Source organism: Penaeus japonicus, unplaced genomic scaffold (genome assembly GCF_977035675.1).
Source record: "Penaeus japonicus unplaced genomic scaffold, GWHDUDI00000001_assembly GWHDUDI00000031, whole genome shotgun sequence".
NCBI lineage: Eukaryota > Metazoa > Arthropoda > Malacostraca > Decapoda > Penaeidae > Penaeus > Penaeus japonicus.
The window spans coordinates 21,734,607-21,742,106 of NW_028234433.1; the positions used below are offsets into that span (position 1 = coordinate 21,734,607).

Here is a 7,500-nt window from a genome sequence, read left to right on the forward strand (position 1 = left end):
GGGAAGAGGATCCGAGTTAGCACGAAGCAATATGTGTGTGTGGGGGGTGGGGTAAGGGGGGATGGGGGAGAGGAGAGTATGTGGGAGAAGAGGCGAGAGGTCGATGTTGGTGGGGGTGGATAGGGGGAGTGGGAGAGAAAGGAGAGAAAGAAGATAAAGACGAGTAATGAGAGGAAAGTAGAAGAAAAAGGGGAATACAGAAGGGAGATGGTAATGTTAAAAAAAAAACGAAGAGAGAAACGGAGTGAATAAATACGAGTACGGAGAAATAAAATGAGAAAAAAATGAGGAGGTGGAGGAGAAAAGGGAGAAAATGAGTATGAGTAGTATGGGTGAGTGAGTGAGCGAGTGCGCGCGCGTGAGGGAGGAGGCACCGTGTACACGCACCTCCACCTGACCTCGACACCGTTGTCAGAGGCACCTGGCTGCTCCCTCACCCCCTCAACGTGACAGCACTCTGCCATCTGCTTGCACACCCCAAGAGAATCCGCACTCATGCCCTTCCCACTATCCTAACATCATCCTACGAGGATAAGCCGACTCGAAGACGGATGCCGAATACACACACCCATTCCAGAAGAGACTCAGGGACCCCTTTCGTAACTACATTCGTGTGAAAGCTCCGGGTGCGGGAGGTGAGGTGAGCGAGGGGATGGGGAGGGGGGGGGCGGAGGGATTCATTCACACCGAGCCTATGAATGGAATTAAGGTAAGTGACTGCGCTCTCTGGCTCTTTTCTCTCTCTCTCTTACAGTCTTTCTTTCTCTTCCTCTTTCTCTCAGGAGAAAATCGATCTTCACTTCATTCATAATAACAAACCTGACATCTACAAGAGTGCATCCATACACATGTATATGGGTGCACGCACGCGCGCGCACAAACAGACAGACAGACACACACACAGTGGCGCGTGGTCGCACACAATGACAAACGAGGACATCCACCTCATTTTTATAAAGGGACAACATATCAATTACATCCACACCAAGCATGGGCCGAGGTATTAACGCGCATGAACGCACCCACATACACGAACACAAAGAACAAATACTGAATTAGAATCAAGTTCCAAAACATATGGTTAAGAATATTACGTCGAAGGCGCCTCCCTCAGATATAAAAAAAAGTTATGTTCCCTCTGCTCATTTCCATTCATTCTGATCACCCGATGTGTTATCCTCTCCCTCATTCACGAGAAATCTACACCGTCTCCCTACCCTCATGTTACCTCTACCCATATTCCTCTACATAAACATATATACACATACACATAATCCTTGGCAACAATGATACAGTTCGCACGGCGGCGCCAAGGTACTCCCACTTTCTCTGGCCGATACACACGCACATACACATACACACACACATTCACGTACATGCGAAACAAACAGACAGACAGACAGACACTCACACTGCAATGCAAGGTTAGTCGAGGTTTGCAACTGAATTTGAGACGCGGAGGAAATTACCAGAGAAATGTGAATGGAAAAGGGGGGAGGGGAGTTGCAAGAGAAAGAGGTTGTAAGGCAAGTTGAAAAGGGAGAGGAAGGGGAAAGAGGGAGAAGAGATAGCAAAGAGGGGAAACGGGAATGAAGAGGGAAGAAAGGAACTAGGAGTGGGAAGGAGGGAAGTATGGAAAGTAGAAAAGAAAAGGAGGAGAGAGAGAAATAAACTTTGTGTTTCAAAAGAAACTCGAAGGGGGTAGGGGAGTAAATCACATCGCAAAGAGGAAGGGCATGAATGAGGAGCAAATACAAAGAGGAAAGGGGGGGGGGAGGTAAAATACTTCAAGAGCAGAGGTTGCACTACTTCAATCCCTCCCTTAAAGAACAGACTAGCCAGCGTGGAGACATAAAGGCGACCCCCGTCATGGTTACGCACGCATGGGTACAGGGGAGGAAGGGGGCAAGAGAGAGCAACGGGGTAGAAGTGGAGGGAGACAGGTGGGGAAGGAGAGGGGAGAAGAGAATGGAGGAAAAGGGTAGGTCAAATGAGAGGGATGTAGGAAGGAAGAGGGAGGTAGTGAGTGAGAGAGAGAGAGAGAGAGAGAGAGAGAGAGAGAGAGAGAGAGAGAGAGAGAGAGAGAGAGAGAGAGAGAGAGAGAGAGGGAGAGAGAGAGGGAGAGAGAGAGGGGGGGGGGGAGAGAGAGAGAGAGGGAGAGAGAGAAGGATGGGGAGGGGTGTAAAGGGAGAGGGAGAGGGAGAGGGAGAGGGAGAGGGAGAGGGAGAGGGAGAGGGGGAGGGAGAGGGAGAGGGAGAAGGAGAAGAGGAAAAGAATAGAGGGAGGGAGGAGTCATTCACGATGCATGGAAGAGAATGAGTCCAGTACTTTGCATGTACTCACCAGTGCGTGATGCGACACACGCAATGCATGAGACAAATGTGCCAAGATACGAACTTATGTACGACCACATACACACACACAAAGATAAGGAGAAAGAGAAAGGGAAAGAGAGAAAATAGAGAGAGAAGAGAGAGAAGAGAGAGAAGGGAGAGAAAGAGAGAAAAAAGAGAGAAGAGAAGAGAAAAATAAATAGAAAAGAGAGAGAAAGAGGAAGAGGCACCAACAGACAGACCATACTCGACCACCACGACCTCCTCTGCCGCGGTCCTTCCTGTCGTTGGCGGTCGTCCGCGGTGGGCGTGGAGACGCAGCAGTGGACGCAGCGGTGGCCACAAATCAATAGAAAAGATGCCTGAGTAATCAAGTAATCAAGTAGTCCAGGTAGCCGAGTAGCAACGCCGGTGCACGCAATAAAGACCTTGAAACGACCAAAAGCCAGAGGCTGGCAGGGAATGAAACTTCAACTCCAGCCCCTTGTCATTCCCCTCTCCTCCCCCTCTCCCCCTCCTCCCCGATCGCCACTTTCTCCGTCCGCTGAGGGAGGGAGGAAGGGAGGGAGGGGAGGGAGGGAGGGAGGGAGGGAGGGTGGGAGGGAGGGAGGGGTGGGAGGAAGAGAAGGAGTGAAAGAGAGGGATGGGTAGGGAAAGAGAGAGAGGCGATGTAGGAGAGAAAGGAGAGAGAGAGAGGAGGAGAGAGAGAGAGGGAGAGAGAGAGAGAGAGGAGAGATGGGAGATGAGAGAGAGAGAGAGAGAGGAGAGAGAGAGAGAGGACGGAGAGAGAGAAGAGAGAGAGAGAGAGAGAGAGAGAGAGAGAGAGAGAGAGAGAGAGAGAGAGAGGAGAGAGAGAGAGAGAGAGAGAGAGAGAGAGAGGAGAGAGAGAGGAGAGAGAGAGAGAGAGGAGAGAGAATGAGGAGAGAGAGATGAGAGAGAGGAGAGGAGGAGAGAGAGAGAGAGAGAGAGAGAGAGAGAGAGAGAGAGATAGAGATACAGAGAGAGAGATGGAGGGAAGGAAGGTGGGGGAGGGATGGAGGAATATAAGGATTGGAGGGAGGGAGGGGGGAGGGAGGAGGAGAGGAAAAGATGGAGGGAGGTAAGGAAGGAGGAATGAATGAATGAATGAATGAATGAACAAACGAACGAAGGAGGGAAGGGGGGCGGATGAAAGCAAGCGCTGGGGATTCGAACGCACCTCAACTAGTGAGACCGCCGGGTCCCTTCGGCTGTCAGGCACGGTACACACGTCCAAGCGATGTCTGAGGTTGTGTGCTAGGAATAAAAAGAAAGTATACGAAAGAGAGCAAAAGAGAGTACACGAAAGAGAGAAAAGGAGAGTATACGAAAGAGTGAAAGCGAGAGTCTGCGAAAGAGAGGAGGGGGAATAATATACGCAAGAGAGAAAAAAAAGAGAGCGTGTGATGAAAGACCGAATGGAAGTTTGAGAGTTAAGAAAGAAAGATAAAGACAGAGGGAGAACGAAAGGAAGAAAGTAAGGAGAGAGGAAGAAAGAGAGACAGAGCGAGAGTGAATATTTTTAAGGCACAATAGTCTGTTTACTACTAGAGTGAATTGCCGACTGTATAGAACCACTATTTATGTATTATAGTCAGATCTACATTCAAATAACCATACACACACGCACGCACACGCACACACATTTCCACACACACACACAAAACTACAACTGAACTACGCATCAATGTGCATGGCAAACAAACACAGAGCACCCATGTACAACGCCCATGACCAGCATAATAACGTTGGAAGGCCCCATGTTCATGCACACATGAGCTGTGTACGTTTGTTTGTTTTTTCCTCTAGTTTGACTGCCCCCCCCCTTCTCTGTTTGTTTTTGTGTGCCTGTGCGCGCGTGCGGGGAAGCCTTGCATATCATCGGCTTTTTATTCTGGTCAGTTCCACGCCCTCACACCTCATTTCAAACCGCATAATACGATCCCTAACACTAGATACTATTGCATAGGGATTCAGTATCATTGGAGGCCTTTTGGTAAATATGCATATAAAGATATTAATGTCTCCTCACAGCAGCTACGCTAATAAGATTAATAATTAAATAATTAACAAAACGTAAAAAGAAAAAAAAAAAAGGGAAAAGGGAAAAATGACAGCGCGTGGCCTAAGCCGAGGTGGTCTGACTACTGTCCTTCACCGGCCTGGAAGCTTCGCCTGTAAACTCTCCGTAACGGACATGTGCCTGGGAAACTGCACGAGGTTGATTGCACGTAACTCACTCGCTCAGGTTGCCTGCACATTACTCATGCATCTTACTCATTCACTCACTCACTACAGGACAGAAGTTTCAGGGGCGTAGCGCACGGGCGCATTTAGGGGAGGAGAATATGCACCAGGGGCGTGGTACCCCAAGGCGGTCAGCTGGGTTTTAAAGGGATATTACCTAGAGTAACCTCAGGGGAGGGAGAGGGTTATAGAGGACGTGGGTGATGCTCAGGGGGTTATAGGGTTCGCTGAGGATGTCGGTGAGCTCCTCCCCTACCCCATACACCGAGGGTCTGGAGGGGGGTAGGGGCTCTTGCACTTTGCAGAGCCTACAATTAACGTGTTGAGACAATTAACGCCACTAAATCCCCATGCAGTGAGACATCCGACCCAACTTTCTTCCCGCGGCCTTAATTCCTCCCTTAACACATATGACACACTTTAAGTAGAGGGTTAATTTCACGATCTCGTCCACCATTGTCTTGTGTACTTGCAAGCTTTCTTTCTTTCCTTTTCTCTCTAAAGTCTCCGAATCTAAAAGTGTTGTCCAAGTTCACAACAACCGAGTAATATTATCATCATACAATTTTCTAGTTTCCTTCGTTTTCATTTACACTAGAACAGATCAAGACACAAAACAAATGACAGAGAAAAAAAAAACTTTCGAACAACCACTTCCGATCGCTCACCAAAGGGATTTAATTTCTTGGGCGTGCACCTGATTCCAGCGGGTTAGCTCTTCCTTGCCCACCCGAAAGTCTAAGACACACGGTACACGGCGAACACGGAAGGTGCAACACGGCGACAGTTAGTTTCCTTTCACTTGTGACGTCGCTCGCGACCAGATTTTCCCTCCATCTCTCTCTGCTTCGTGCATGTGTGAGAGTGAGTGCCGAGGCCTCCGCGCCCTTCACAGAAACGCCCCCGAGCCCTCCTCCCTCTGACAGACAGCTGGTGGTGGTGGTGCGTGAGGCAGGGCGTGTGTCCACTCCTGCAGGAGCAAGGCTTTCTATAAAGGACACAGCAGGGAGGCGTGGCGTGCCGCAAGGGGCTCAGGGGAGAAACGAGAGGGGCAGGCAGGCAGGCAGGACGGCCAGGCTAGCAGGCAGACCACACGAGGTTCGCGGCGACGCCACACACGCGGGGCTTCCACACGCACAGGAGACAAGGCCAAGACTGAAGCACACTCTGGCTGGCTGGCGCAGAGTAGCCAGTCAGTGTCAGTTCACGCCTCGCTGCCGGCTCTCTCACGTACCAAATGTCGCCACACTCGCGTTGTTGGACGACTCGCACACGCACACGCACACACGCACTGACACTCACACGAACGAGACTTGCTGTTGTTGAAGTCTCCTGCGCGATTACTCAAGGAGGGGTAATGTCACGACAACTGAAGACACAACAGCTGTGCGTGAGAGAGAGGGAGGGGGGGGGGATCTCGAGCAGGTGTCGTCAGGGGAAAGGAACGCACGAAACACGCACACGACACCGTTTTACTAAACGTTAGAGGAGGGGGAGGGGGAGTGAGGAGTAATGAATAGGGAGTGGGGAAACGCAAGAGGGGAGAGGAAAGACAGGGATGGGGAGCGGGGAATGGATATTCAATTGTAATTAATATATAGAGGGTAAGGGGGCGGGGTTCGATCGCCCCATGATCCTTCCTAACCAGGAGGACCTCATTATGATTTTTTTTTTTTAATAAACAAATAATCATCAGCCAAATCCACTCTCACTCTTCCCTCCCGTTCCAAGAGCCACCCACGTTATCTGCCTCGTGATATACCCACCCACCCCTTTTCTCCCCTCCGTGTCTCTTGTCCCATGTCAACCACCCCCCCCCCCCCCCAACCCCATATCAACCGCTCCTCAACCCTTCTCTCCCCTCCTTCGCCACCACCCCCCCCCCCCGTTGTTCCCCCCTCTCCCCAGAGAGCCTGCTACCCATCCTTTCCCAATCCACTCTGCTCCACATTTACCTCCTTTCCTAAACCCCGATCCACCCCATCCCTAGGCCCCCACCATCCCCCAATAATCCCCATTCACAACCCCGGGGATCACAACCTCCAGAAACAAAACGCAATCGAGTTAAAACACCATAAAAAAAATATATGAATACAATAAAAAAAAAACACCGCAGAAACACCCCCTTCGCGCGTCCAAAAGCAACACAGAAACACCAAACACAACACCATTTATCAAACTCAAAAAACGTAATACAATAAAAAAAAAACTAAAAAAACCACCTACACATCGACAACTTCGCGCGGTCCAAACTTCAAAGGCACCAGCTCTCTCCAGGTCCCCGCAACCAAACCACCATAAAAAGGCGCCATCTTCGCTCCACCAGGCAACGACGAACACCATCAACCAATTCTCACCCCAACCACCTCATCGTCAACCGCGAGAGAATGTCAATGAACGGCATAATCGTCTCGGCAAGTTGGCATCAAGACGAAATGCCAGTGTCATTAACGTGTGTATGTGTGTGTATATATATATATGTATGTGTGTGTGTGTGTGTGTGTGTGTGTGTGTGTGTGTGTGTGTGTGTGTGTTTGTGTGTTTGTGTGTGTGTGTGTGTGTGTGTTGGTATGGTTGTATATAATGGCGCTTCCACTGCGTGTGAGTTTCTTTCTTTTTTCTTCTTCTTTTAGTTCTTCCTTCATTATCTTGTTATCATTATTGCCATTATCATCATCACTATTGTTATCATTATCATCATTATCATTATCATTATGTTACCATTATTATTATCATTATCATTACTGTTCTCTTTCTCTATCTCTATCTTTCTCTTTTGTGGGTTTTCTTTTGCATTTCTTTCTTGTTATTCTTTTAATTCATTTCCCCTACTCTCCTCACCTCCACCCACCCCCTCTCTCTCCCTCACCTTCACCCTCACCCACCCACCCACCCCCTCTCT

The 7,500-nt window shown here is 49.5% G+C and overlaps 1 protein-coding gene across 17 annotated transcripts in view; it reads right to left on the reverse strand.

Annotated features, from left to right (window-relative positions):
* The window catches only part of RhoGAP71E (Rho GTPase activating protein at 71E), an 83,124-nt gene that overhangs the window by 48,439 nt on the left and 27,185 nt on the right, over window positions 1-7,500 (reverse strand). For 3 of the 17 annotated variants that reach the window (XM_086555987.1, XM_043018122.2, XM_043018119.2), the window contains exon 1: window positions 5,267-5,758. The exons of 13 other annotated variants lie outside the window; for them this stretch is intronic. The gene's annotated coding sequence lies outside the window, so the exon portion shown is untranslated. Of the gene's footprint in view, window positions 1-5,266; window positions 5,786-7,500 lie in introns of those variants that run through there. One more of the 17 variants, XM_086555996.1, reaches the window with a different exon arrangement.